This window comes from Geospiza fortis, unplaced genomic scaffold, assembly GCF_000277835.1.
Source record: "Geospiza fortis unplaced genomic scaffold, GeoFor_1.0 scaffold112, whole genome shotgun sequence".
Classification (NCBI taxonomy): Eukaryota; Metazoa; Chordata; class Aves; order Passeriformes; family Thraupidae; genus Geospiza; species Geospiza fortis.
Window position 1 is genome coordinate 15009445 of NW_005054298.1, and position 13263 is coordinate 15022707.

Sequence of the window (13263 nt, forward strand, 5' to 3'; positions counted from 1 at the left end):
AGAGGTACCTTACATTGAAGCAAACCAACCACCTCCCTCAGCAATACCAGATAAATCCTATGGTGTTAACACATGCCCTGTTTCTCAAGCTGATTCTGATTCGGTTGTCTGTCGTGGACAGTAACTTTCTGCCATGAACTCTGCTGCTGGGAACAGAGATCTGTGGGGCCTGAGAGCAGACCTTGCCAATGAAGACAGAAAGAAACAAGACATCCTTGGTGTCATCCTCAGTATTAGATTGCCTGCCCCACTCATCAAGGGAACTCATTTTCTGAGATCTTTCATCTGTTGCCAGTGTACCCACACAAGTTTGTTCAGCTTTTTTTTTTTTGCTGCCCACATTTCTTTCCGTTTCAGTTCCAGCTCTAGCTCTGGTCTTCCTAATTCCATCTTTGCATGCCCAAGCAATGCTTCCATTTTCTTTCTTGATAGCCTGTCCATGTTCATACCTGCTGTACACTGTCTTTTTGTACTTGAGTTGCCAAGAGGAAATTATCAGAATGTGAATGGTAATTATGTGACATTATGAATGACCAAGAGACAATCCAAGTTTCAAGTCTGTGTTGATGCAAAATCTGATTAATCTGAGAGCACTGTCCAGAGATAAAATTTAAGTACTCTGTATTATTCCTTACACTTTAATAACTCTGGGTTTCATCTAGAAGTTCACCACTGTCTCGATGGCCTAACACAAAGTCTTGAAATCCATTATATAAGAAAATTATTGGGAAAACTACAAACCTGAAATTTTGTGAGCAATCAAGAAGCACCATCTGTAATATTCTGTTAAAAGCCTATTATAAGAAAAAAAAACGTTGAGGTAATATGTCTATTGTTTTGATATTCAGAAACATATGATGAACCCAAATGCCAAGCTAGGCATTTAATGAATCATGCTGTTTTATGATATATACACAAAAATTATGAAAACTAAGATCATAAGAAGACAGCACTTTTAATAATTTCCAAAAATACCTTTTCTATTTAACAGCACTTCAAATCTTTTAGTGCTTTTGTATTTTCCAGCAGCCTATTTATAGCCTTTGCATTATTCATGTAGACCTGAATACTTACTAGCAATGTATGCATGCTCATCCTCAAGGATTAACAAGAAAAAAGTTAAAAATAATAGGGAAATGGGACCTGAAGCACAGAGGAAAAATCCAAGAAGAACTGGATAAGCTTAAGGTAAATGTCATTTTTCTAAATTAGTCCCCCCCAAACTTCAAGTCAGTTTTTGTTTTCTAGAAGCCCTTTACTCAACCTTAGCCCAGCTGTTTGTTTGGGTTATTTTTAACATTACCCTACCACTAAACACAGCCAGATGTCAAAATGAAATAGGGGTAGAGATAAAAAAGACAAAGAAATCTGCTAAAATAAGTAAATTTGGAAAAATAAATAAATTTGATAATATAATAATTGTATGTTCATTACCCTTGCTGCCAGGCCAACATTTGTAGGGCTCTCAAACATTGAAAAAACATAAATGGATATTTGCTTTCAAATCAATTCATTTTGAAAACGTATCATTTTAAACAACAACAACAACAATTTGATTCAAACCCCCATCTAGTATATTCTGAATGCTGAGTGGATTTAAAGGTTCAGTCTGAACATTACACTGGAGGTTGTGAAGGTAGTGAGATCAGACAGTGGAAAATTTGCACTACAGAGAAAAAGCAAAGATGGCAGAGAAGTAATGAGTGCTATGCAGGTTAGAACCCAAGAAATCCTCTCTTTACTTGCTATCACTTCTAGAACCTGCTTCAACATATTCTCTTTTATTTTCCACAACCCAGCGTCCTTTGTTATTTTAATAGTCAAGAGCAAGAGAGCATCTTGGCAAATAGAATTTGTCTTATTACAACTGCAGCCACTCTTTAGAAAGAACTTAAAGCTAACAACAATCACAGCTCCTTCAGGTTGCTGGTTGAAAAATCAGAGAAGTTGCAGTAGCTATACCATTCAAAGGCTAGGAGATTTCTGGGGTACCAGAAGCAGAATAGGAAGGAATGGCTGAGTCAGAGAGAGTTGGTGGAGTCTGGGTAAAGGCAGAGCAAAAACTGAGAAACTCTTATAAGACATGCAAAGGCAGCAGAGGATGAAGACAGGAGGATCTAGAAGGAATGGAAGTGATTCTAAGGGAAAAGAACAAACAAAGAAATATCAATGCATGCTGAAAGAAAGAAAGCTTTACCTAGCATTGCCCAGCTTTGTTGGCAAAAAAATCCCAACATAGAGTACCCTTCCTAAAATACCCTTTGCATATTAATTGGTCACCAAAGGTAGGAATACAAGTGAAAGCTGTATTTGTAATGTAACAAAATACTACTATTATAGATGAAAAAACTGCTGACATCTCTCCATAATTACTTTCATTATATTATATATCCATATTAACCTCTCATCAACTGCTGTTTTTTCCTGTAGTGAGATAGATCCTCTCATTTCTTTTAATATAAAAGTGGCCAAGAGATTCATTAACACTGTTTATTATCATTATTCCTAATGATATGATGAGGTATTACCCATGGCATTTTACTGCATGTCTGCTCAAGTAGACTGGGATTTGCAGCAAGGTCCTGTTTAGACACTGAATGAACCCAACAGTCATGTTTAATAAGTCTTATGTTCTGTCAGAAAAAGCAGCTTATTATTAATGAGATGTATTATGTTATTTAATACCCAAATAAAACTCTATTTCTCAAGTATGCATGCCTGGGGCACAAATCTGACAAACACTTAGGGAAGCAAAATGCTGTCCAAAGAGACAGTGATTAATAAAGACCAGTTAGGGGGTGTGTTGTTTCCATGTTCTTAAATACTGGCTTTGATATACTTATTTTTTGGAGTGACTCCAGTATGAGAGAAGAGTGTAAGCATGCTAGGGAGAGCTTCAGGGAACCAAGGAATATTCACTGAGTCTCTGCCTGCTGGCTGAAATGCTGACATCTTACATGGTATGTTGCTGGAAATAAGAAGAAATCTTTGCTTAAACTACCAAAGTGATGTCTGGGTGTCTTCTGTTTCTTTAGCTGGGGTAGAAGCATAAATAAGAATTATGTTGAACTAGCATTACATTTTGCATTTCATTTGCATAACATTTTAGCCTGGCTCCATATTATGGATATGGCCTTTACTCAACAAGAATTTGTATCATTCAATTAACACCAATTTCCACAAGCTGCCCTATGGAACAAAAATCATAATTGCTTTCCCCCTCTGCTAAGATACTAGTAGTAAAACCTAAAACCTGGTATATATAATGATCTTACCCAGCTTTCTCAAACCTTGGAACAGTCACATCTACAGAACTGATTAGTGGTTTTGTGCCAATCATCTCTTTTTCCCTTGCTTTCTTCCACAAAAGTAGAAGTTCCTGCAGAGCAGAAATCCCTAATTGATCCGGAGATCCCAACAGCAACTAGAAATGGATGTTGCCTAGGGAAGTGAATTTTATGCATAGAAGATTCTCTGAGTAGTTTACCTTTCCTACTTCTGCTCCATTTTATTTAAAGCTGGCCTAAACACTCCTGCCAGCTGTCCAGAAAATGTAGCACAGCCCCCACCACAGAGGAGTCAAAATACAGGAGAAATATTCTGGGAGAAATACCTAGTGGGTGTAATTACTGTTGATAGTTATTTTCAGATTATTTCCATGTAAAAGGAAAAATTCCTACAGAAATTAAAAGAAAAATTATATATTCTATAGCAGTTACAAAAAAATTACAAATATAGAAAATGCTATAATCTACTTTAAAATTATATGAATAATTATCTCTTATTTAATTCCTCTACGGCAAATTCCACCTAAAATTGGAATTTTATGAAGGTTTGTAACTTTGTGGGTTTTTCCTGTTTCCTAATTACTTACAAACTATTCAAATATGTTCAGTTATATTTTTAGCTATTTTGAATACAGATGTGGTTTAGGTTTCTCCTTGAAACTTTTTTTTTTGAAAGAATGCTATTTTAACAATTATTTACTTTGTTGTCTAAATCAGTGTAATTGTACTGACTGATTTAAGCATTTTTATTGAAATGACAATCACTTTAAAAATAAAATCATTAAACCATACATCAGTTTTTAAATGGCTGACATTCCTCTTGACACAATGGAAAAGAAACAGAATAATTATGTCTTTGCAACACAACTGCTGTAGTCGGACATTTGGGTTATGAGTTAATACACAACACATTGTCTGTAAGTGGCTTTATAGTGGAAAAAGAGATTTAATACTCAAGAAAGAGAATAAAATTATGCTTGATCCAGTCTGGTATTGCCCAACACTAAGAAGGAGCTGACCTTTGGACTTGGGAAAGCAGAATGGGCATTGCATAAACTCTGGAGAAAGAGTAAGGAAGAGGTTGTACCTGTTTTGCTGCTTTTCATTGTTTCCAAATGAAGGAATATTAATTAAGAAGTGCTGTTACATATTTTATGGCATTCTGAGTACACGTTCCGAAATCCCATGAGGCCTTGTTTAAATACAAATTAATCCTAAACTACACTTAATTAGCATTCCTATAGTTGATTTTGCTTTTTCTGCTGTAAGGAAGAATACAATATCTTAGACTTTTGCTTTTTTCAAATGTTAAAATATACGATGGAGGTGAAGAAGTGATTTCGGAGCTGAATGACTTCCTGGCAGGAGAGAATCTGACAGGATGGCATTTTACTAATTAAGAAGAGTGCTGGACTAACCAGATGGGAAAAATACATACTGAAACTTTTTTCTTTTCCACAATACAAAGTAGAAATAATCAAGGACAATGAAGGGCACGCAAAAAAGAACTGGTAAGTAAGCAAATTTGCTAGCATAAAATAAACCTACAGAAATCAGATAATAACCAAATTCTGCTTTAATAAGATCAAACATTAAGCAGGAACAGAAGCCACTGATGTGAGCAAGACGTTTCTATACTTCAGACCCATCTCCAATACAAATGCACAGTGTGATTTCTGGCAAGTTAATCAGGACTACATCTACACAGACATTTTAGCTCCTAAACCTAGTATTTAGATATCATCACGATCCTTGAAAAAAATAAATGAAGGAGTTTAAGAGATTTTCCATCTCCTTTAGAGAAAGAGGAGATAAAACATACCACCCTAAATGCAAGGAACAAAGCAAGAAATACACTTCAAAAAATACCAACATGCTAAATAACAATAAGAAGGTTTTTCTAGATAAATTAAGCTCAATAAAGTTACTAATGAGTGTAAAATAATGTAAAAAATGGCAATATTGGAAAAGTCAAAATGGGATAAATAGCAATGCAGAAAAATGATGTATTCCTGTAATACATTCATAGCAAGACAACGACAAAGCAAAGGGAGATCTGCTACTCAGTGGAGAAAAAAATATTATTAGACATGATGTCAAAAAAGTTCATACCTTTTTTACTTTTTTCACTAGAAGGGTCAGCCTCAATCAACTGGCTAAGTAGTCTCAGAGACAAGGAAAGAGAACACAGGACAGGGCAATAACTTAGATAAAATATTTTCAAACCAGCTGAGTTTGAACAAATTCCTTTCAGGATACTTAGAGTACAGAATAAAAACATTTTGGAGTCATTAGCAATAAATCTTTGAGAACTTGTGGAGAACAGATGAGCTTCTAAAAGAATGAAAAAGGACAGATGTCACGTTTATCTTTAAGAGCAGAGAAGAGAAGAAATCAGGAAATTACATACTGTTCTGTCTTTCTTCCTGAGAAAAATACTGGAGCAAATAGTTGAACAAGTTTCCTTAAAAACTTAAACTTTTGTCCCATTTTACAGATATAAAACAGTCAGCATGTATTTGTTGGAAACTATGGTGGAACGTCAGCTGGATCATGTAGTCCAGTTTGTTCATTGTACCTTGTGGAAAATGTGGTTCAACTGAAGAATAATTAGAGATTTAGAAAAAAAATCTGTAAGAAAGAACAGAAGGTCCCTTGGGAGGCTGTGAAATCTTTATCACCAATATAGATCTTCAAAACAGGCAAACATATGTTAGAAATGGTTTAGGTAAAGCTGATGCTGCCTTTGGCAAGGATGGTTATCTTCACAGGGCTGTTCTAGGCACCAGTAAAGTAGAAAATCAGACGGTAAAACTGATTGTCAAAAGCAGAAAAGTGGGAATGACCTACTGCCTAATGTGCCAAAAAACATGTAAACATTGTTAAAAGGAGACTGGAACCCAAAGATTGTTGTAGCCAAGAGAGAAATATAGTCTCTGTGATCTCTCCCAATTAGTCCATGCAAAATCTAATTCTCATCTCCAGGAGATGTGACTAGAAAGGATTCAGAGCTACAGAGTATTGCCCAGAGACAGCAGCTATACTTAAAACACTGCTTTTCAGCAAGTTCTACATTCTGTGTAGCAAAGTTATGTACCAGAGGCTGTAGCAGCCTCCGCGAAGCCACTGGTACCATAACCATAAACTCCTTTTCTGATTCTTGTCTTTAGCTACTCTACCATCTGTCAACAAAGTAGGAAAGGATAGGTTGGAAGATACAAGTTTGTGAGGGGTGGGAGTGATAGATCAATACTTTATTTGTCCACTGCCTCTGAAGAATTTGGAGAAAAAACTTGAGAACACTTCTTTAAGTTCCAGGCCATAGTGTAGGTCATATCTTTTAAAAGAGATGTTTAGAGACAGCTGTCAGTACTTCAGAGTATGGACAGAAAGATAAGGCCAAGCTCTAGGGAAGGAGGTCCTCTGGTACTTCATTTTCTTACTCCCAACTAACCTGACATGTATGATTTTATATTTCCTGGTTTTATGCCTCATATTAAGAGCTGCCAAAATGGCCAAAACCTGTGCTAATAAGAGTATTTTCAAATTATATGAAGGAAGAAAATAATATGAGCAAAATGCCACTTTGAACATGTCATTCTAGACCCTTGGTATGTATCTAAAGAAGTAAATTGGTAATTAATAAATACAAAATAATGTATAATTGGTTTTATAAGACTGGAATTATCCCATTCTAATTCAGATCTCTGCTACAAGCCAAAACTCTCTTACATCTTTTGCTTCCAGAAAGCCAACAATAAGTGGATACAATGCTAGAAGAGCAGGTGTGTTTTCACTCAGAGGAAGCAGCTACAGATAGGAAAATGTCTTAGCAGCTGATGTATCAGAAGACTGAAGCTGTGCCAGACGAAGTGAGTGTGTGCATGTGTGTGTGCACATGCGTTTTGCCACTAATTATGCAAAAAGGCCCAAACCCATTGATCATGTGTTTCTCTCCCTACTTCACCAGGAATAAATCTTGAAGTGTGATAGCTCATCTAGAAAGTCAGAGTTATTACCATTGATGTAATTTCTGTATTAGAACTGACAACACACAATGAATAATTTTTTTTTCTTTATGTTTTGTACATATATTCCTGTTTACTGCATGGTAAGAACAAATATCATTTGCAAGAAGCTGGTCTGAAATTTTATTATCATTAACTCCTCTTAGCTTCACAGATGATGAGACTTTATTCAACCCAGCACAGTGTTAAAACATGATGAGCTACACAGCACATGGCTTCAGGCTTTCTTTGCTTAGAGTTGGGAAAGATTTACCACAAAATTCAGCAGGCACAGCTGCTGATTTCTCCTTGGTGCATGCAGATATCAAGAAATTTTAGTTAAAACTTGAGCAGCCTGACTGCTCAATGACTGCTCAATTTTATTTATTTTTATTTTGTTTTGGTTTGGGGTTTTTTGGGGGTTTTTGTTTGTTTGTTTGTTTGGGGTTTTTTGTTTGTTTGTTTGTTTATTCAGCTTCAGAACTTTGTTGCAATGGTATGTTTTGAGACTTACAGAAACATTAATCTAAGATTCTTATTTCGTCTTGCCACTCTAAGTAGTCAAGCTTAGACCCACCAAACTCTCACAGGAAGATTATGAGTGAGAATCAAGAAAAGTGCTTTGCTGAAGTCACAAAACCACCTTTTCATTTATACAAAGACTTAAAAATTAAAATGAGTAGTTAGAACTATATCACAAAAAAACCCCCAGAGATTAATAATTCCAAAAACTTTTTTTCACTATAGTGATTTTTTTTTTTACACAGGAGAACAGGGTCACCTGTGTATTTACACAGACATACCTTCTGTTAAGCCTTGTGAGCAGCTACAATGATATTGTGATGATATTGGTCATCATAATTCAATTAGAAATGCAGTCAAATTATACACAGCATATTTGAGAGAAACCAGATAAAATATCTTTTAAAAACTTGCCCAAAGGTTCTATCTTTCAAATGGATATTGTCAAAATATTAAGAAATAATTATGAATGGATTTTCTAAGATCTTTCAGAGTTTCTGCAATAGTAATGTCCCCTATACTTCTACAGAATCCGGTCTTTTACAGGAGGTTGTTTAATGTAGAGAAATTCCTACACATTTTTATCAGCATGAAGTCATTAACGTAAGAACATATGCCACATTGGTTCAGACCCATCTTCTCTTCAGCAGTGGCTAGAAATCAATGCCCTGGGAAGAATGAGAACAGGGCAAGCATATGTAATACTTCCTCAGAGTCTTCTCCCAGCTGCCAGCTATTTTCAGGTCAGAGAACTTCCTGAGATTGATGGTGCCTGTCTCTTTAGTTTCCTTCATTGAATCTCTCAAGTATTTACTTGTCCAGTCTCCCCCTGAACACCAAGATTTTCACATCCTGAACAGTTCTGACAAGAAATTCCAGAGGTATACTAACACAGGTCCATTAATTTAATGACTTTGCATCAACAGCTGTCTCCTCCTTCTCCTCAAACTTTGGAATTCTATGACACTACAGAAACAAAAATAATACTATGGAATCTGTGGTCTTGCTGCATGACACAGCTCTCCTTTTTGCAGAAGAGGAAAAGAGGTCATAAGATTCCAGAAATTAAATGTTTCAATTCAAATACATCTTCCTTAACTTCTTCCACTCTTACTTCACACTGAAAGCCTAAATAGAGGCTTGGGATCAAGAAACATTCAATAAATAGTGCAAAGACTCTGTTTATCAATCACATTTTCTTATATTAGATACTGTATATAATGTAGTTCTATACAAATGAGTTATCAAAATTTAATGAATTTTAGCATAGAACAAAGGAAAAAGGCATATATAATCTAGTTGATACCATAATATCTCACTTTTTCACATTGACAGATCTAGGGAATTAATGATTATATGTTAAATTTCCTGAATACTTGCCTCTATGGCAAAAAGGCACTCATGCTAGAACATTAATTTTTCAAGGTGTTTTACATTGCTCTACAGAACTCAGTTTCAGTGGTTTGAGGGGAAGTAGGGAGAGACACAATTATAATAACACAGAGCTTAAGGGTCTGTCTAATAAAGTTTATTTGGAGCTTAACTAAGAACCAGTGGATTGGCAACTCTTCTCAAAGAAGTGTTACATTCCCCATTTTTTACTCCCTCTATATGTAACACAGGTTATATTCTATATAGAGGAATAGCATTTGTTTTCCAAAGCTGTTGCTACTTTCTTTTGGTGTCATTATCATCATGGGCTTTTTCTTCACAACATATTAAAAAGTATGTATTATATTTGGTCCAACAGTTGCTCTGTATGTTAGCTGTTCCCACGCATGCAGGGTTGCCTGTTCATGCACTGCTCCTTTTCCATGCAGGGTAACCTTTCTCCAGGGTAGGGAGCCTCCAGAAATCATTGACGTCTCTTACAGAAATAAAGAATGTTGCACTGGGTCCAAAACCAGTTTGCAGGCTGTTTCTGCTAAGGTCTCTGTTTCAGAGAATGACTTTCTGCACACTGTTGCATTTAAGGAAGTTCTTCAGTTGGGTATTTCTCAGTGGAAGTTCCCAGCTAATATTAGTCATAAGAAGCACAAAACCACATTTCATAATCCTGTTGACACTCCTTCAGGCAACATAAAGATTGCCTATACTGTAACTAAAGAAATGAGAAAAGAGAATCCAAACTTTTTGTTTCTACAGTTTGCAAAGACAATGAGTAAATTAGACTTACCAGCTTCAGCATTCAGATACATAGAAAAAGTATAAGACATTACTTTTTTGTTGCTATAGTGCTCCAAATCTGTATGTCTGCATTCTGATTAAATATCCTTTAGTTTCTGGAGCCCAGAAACTAAATTTGTCTGTTACAACCTTAAGGTTTACACAGGTTCATCAACTACTATTCTTGATGTTGGGAAAAAAATAATCAGCCTCAACTTCCTTCACACTAAGGAATGACAGCATTTGGCCTAAATTAATCCACAGTTCTCATTTTCTGACCAGGAAAGGCATTTCAAGATCAAAACACGCCTTTTATTTTGTTAAAGCAGCAACAGATTAAAAGAATGGTGAAACACCCCAGAGCAACAGAGATTCTTACAGCACCCAGCACACTCCTTTGGGAGTCTCTAAATTCTGGAAAAGGTTTAACATCTGACGTGAGCCACCTAGCGTCTGAAAGAATAGCTACATTAAAAACTTGCAACAAATATTTTAACCTCTTTCTAGCAGAAGCCAATTTGCAATTATAAGCTTAGAGAATCATAAAAAGGAATCAGATGAAACCTTTGATGAACTACAGTCCTTTGCCAGCTGCTCCAGCAGCAGTCTCTCCTGAGAGCAGGGAGTTCCTCCTCAGACCTCAGCGCAGTGTAACCAACGAGAAGTGTTAACACATCAGCACAGACTAAGGAAAACTCCTGTTAAAATACCATTTCAGAAGAAATGTAAAACAGTGAACTGCACATGGATGATGTAAGTATTTAAATAGGCTGTTTGACCCACTGAGCGCAAACTTGAATTTTCACGATGAAAAAAGTATCAAATTGCTAATACCCAACCACCAAGAAAAAACCAAACAAACAAAAAACCCAAACAAAACCCCCTACCAACAACAACAAAAAAACCCTCACTCTAAGTTTCTAAGCATAAGTAGTCAAAGTAAGACTTTCTCGGACTCTGAACACAAAGGGAAATAAAATATTAAAATACAAGAAGCCCTGCACCACCACTCCCAAACCCCAGATAAGTGGTTTGCAACTGTTTTTAAGATCAGTAGATTCTTAAAATACTAAATCATTTTTAAATACACTGCCTCTTTCCAGCTGTCTTGTGAGGTCTACATATAGGAAAGCAATCCTGCCTTGACAATGACATAAAAGTGTGAAATATTGAAGTGGGGCAGAAATACAGAAAACTGTTCCTGAAAAATCTGTAGGGAAGGGATTACAGAGACAGAAGAGGAGAGAGCAGAAAAACAAAGAAAAAGAAAGCAAGATGAGGAAGAAAAGGACAGAAAGTAATTTAGTCATTGACCACAGAGCAGAAAATGCTCAAAAAGATCAGAGATCAAGTTAGCTATGAAATAGAGGTTTTGTACTATTTTCATGGGTAATTTTCTTTTCTTCTATTTAATTTATTCAAAGGTTTGAAGTCTCTAAGATTATCAAGATGGGTTACTGTAAAATTGTAAAATATACCTTATTGTTTTGGCGGAGGAAATGTAAAGAAAGAAGGCACTAAATAACGAAGAGAGAGGAAAAAACAGCTTCTCTTATGTTTTACTTTGAAAGAATATTACTGAAAAAGCACTAAGAGATTAATTCATGTGATTTGAAAAGTCATGTTTGTAGACAGTCGTCAGCTTTGAGTTGCTGAGTTTGAGACCTTCACAGCAAATTTACATTAAGTACATTCCTAGAATTAAATAAACAATTTTTTCCCCCTAAAACAACTAACATGCAATGATAGTATTTCAGAGGTGGTACACATGTTATGGATATTTGAATTCAGGTAGCTGTAATTTTAGTTGAGGCATGTTTATCATCAGACAACACCTACTTGTACTTTTCTGCACATTATCCATTTTAAATACAGCAGCAGTTAAATTATATAGGATTTATTGATCTGAATTTAAAAAATGCAGGTTATATTTCAGCTGAGTATCCATTATAATTTTAAGTGCATAACTGCTTGCCAAAACTGACTAAAAATGTAACATGTTGAATTAAAAGAGAAACAATAGACTTTTCCCCTACACCCTATTTTATTTTTTTAAGACTCCGTTGAATGAAACCTTAACTTGGATGTCTCAAGCACTATCTCTGAAAGAGGGAAATTGAATTCCCTTTCTTGGAAATGTGCTAAAAGAGCAAACTCTCTCTGAATCTTAATAGTTCATTAGGACCTCACCTGAAGCTCTTAAAAATGGCCAAACAGGAAGTATATGTATAGGCTCATTAAGCTGTCTGCCTCCAAGTCTCTTTAGCCTTATACAGGCCAAAACAGACCAAAAGAGTTGCTGAAGTCTTTGCAGGAAAGATAAATTACAAGCGAAATAATCTTCAAAAAAGCATAGAGAGCAACTGGCTACTTTTTCTGTGGCTATGTTTGAGCTCAGTCCTCAAGCTTCCAAGGGCAGGCATCCAGGGTAGGTAGGTTGTAATAGCTGGAACACAAGTTCTGATCTGTGGGCAAAGCAAAAAGCTCTGCCCTGGAACAAACACCACAGCTCGGCTGCATGGGTATGTTCACTGTGGTTCAGAGACAGCAGAGATTAATTCAAAATCTGTAGTGCTTCTCTGCCGCTGGCTCTGTGATGGTATCCTGCGCAAGTATGTACCAAATGCCTCATGTTCTCCCATCAGCTCCCATCCTCCTACACACCGTCAGGAAAGAAAGTTGTACTTATACATGTGACCTAAAGAGAGAAGGGCTTCAGGCAGTAGCAAAATTAAAACTGTTTGTTTTCCATTATATTCTTACTTATAGTATCCATTGCCTGCATGAAATAAACGCAGGCAGGGAAATGCCTCTCTAGTAACCTACAACAGACCCTTCAGAGAGAAACTACGCTGAGCATGAAAAGTGTATTACAAATGTAACTACTGTTATTTACAAATCACAGAAAGAAATAGGAAAGGCCTGGGGACGTCGGGAGCAGCACAGAGGCTGCTTGAGGGGTCTTCTCCAGCCAGCCTGAAGAGGCACTGCCCGACAGCCGGGGGCGAGCGGACAGGCTCCCACCCTTGCTCGGGGCGGACGAGGAAGGTGCCAGCCCTGCGTGAACTCCGCGGCTCCAGCGGCCGCTGCCCTGCCCTGCCCCGACCCGGGGCCGGTGCCGGCAGCGCCCCGTCACAGGGCGGGGAAAGGCACGGCAGGAAGTCGGTTCTGGTTCCTGGGTTAAGGCGCCCGGGCAGAAGCGAGCGCCCAGTGCCCGGGAGGGGCCGCGGGCTCCGTGCGGCGCTCGTAAGTCTGAGTCGCTTTGGACACCACGCGCTCCG

General features: G+C 37.0%; 1 protein-coding gene across 1 annotated transcript in view; it reads left to right on the forward strand.

Annotated features, from left to right (window-relative positions):
* Positions 1 to 13095: 13095 nt before the first annotated feature.
* Positions 13096 to 13263, forward strand: part of TANK (TRAF family member associated NFKB activator) — a 28892-nt gene continuing 28724 nt past the window's right edge. The window contains exon 1 of the mRNA XM_005415813.2: positions 13096 to 13228. The gene's annotated coding sequence lies outside the window, so the exon portion shown is untranslated. The remainder of the gene's footprint in view (positions 13229 to 13263) is intronic.